Here is a 525-nt window from a genome sequence, read left to right as displayed (position 1 = left end):
CTGTTGGATTCTGACCTCCCTGCACTCGAAGTGGATTTTCTGGAGCTACAGAAGCCCAATTGGCGCGCTCTCAATTGCTTTAGAAAGTAGACATTCTGGGATTTCCATCAATGTATAATAGTCTATACTTTGCCCGAGATTTGATGGCCCAAACCGGCGTTCCAAATCAGCTCAAGAATTCTGGCGTTTAACGTCGGAACTGGCACAAGAATGGGAGTTAAACGCCCAAACTGGCACAAAAGCTGGCGTTTAACTCCAAGAAAAGTCTCTACACAAGAAAGATTCAATGCTCAGCCCAAGCACACACCAAATGGGCCCGGAAGTGGATTTTTATGTCAATTACTCATTTTTGTAAACCCTAAGCTACTAGTTCTCTATAAATCGGACCTTTGGTTATTGTGTTTTCATCTTTGGACGTCTAGTTCTTAGATCATCTTGGTAGCTATCTTTGAGTAGTCTTATGCTATCTTAGATCATGGGGGCTGGCCTCTCGGCCATGCCTAGACCTTGTTCTTATGTATTTTT

This window comes from Arachis duranensis, chromosome 3, assembly GCF_000817695.3.
Source record: "Arachis duranensis cultivar V14167 chromosome 3, aradu.V14167.gnm2.J7QH, whole genome shotgun sequence".
NCBI classification, from domain to species: domain Eukaryota; kingdom Viridiplantae; phylum Streptophyta; class Magnoliopsida; order Fabales; family Fabaceae; genus Arachis; species Arachis duranensis.
The sequence above is the reverse complement of the archived record's forward strand: the minus strand, read 5'-3'. Positions refer to the sequence as shown.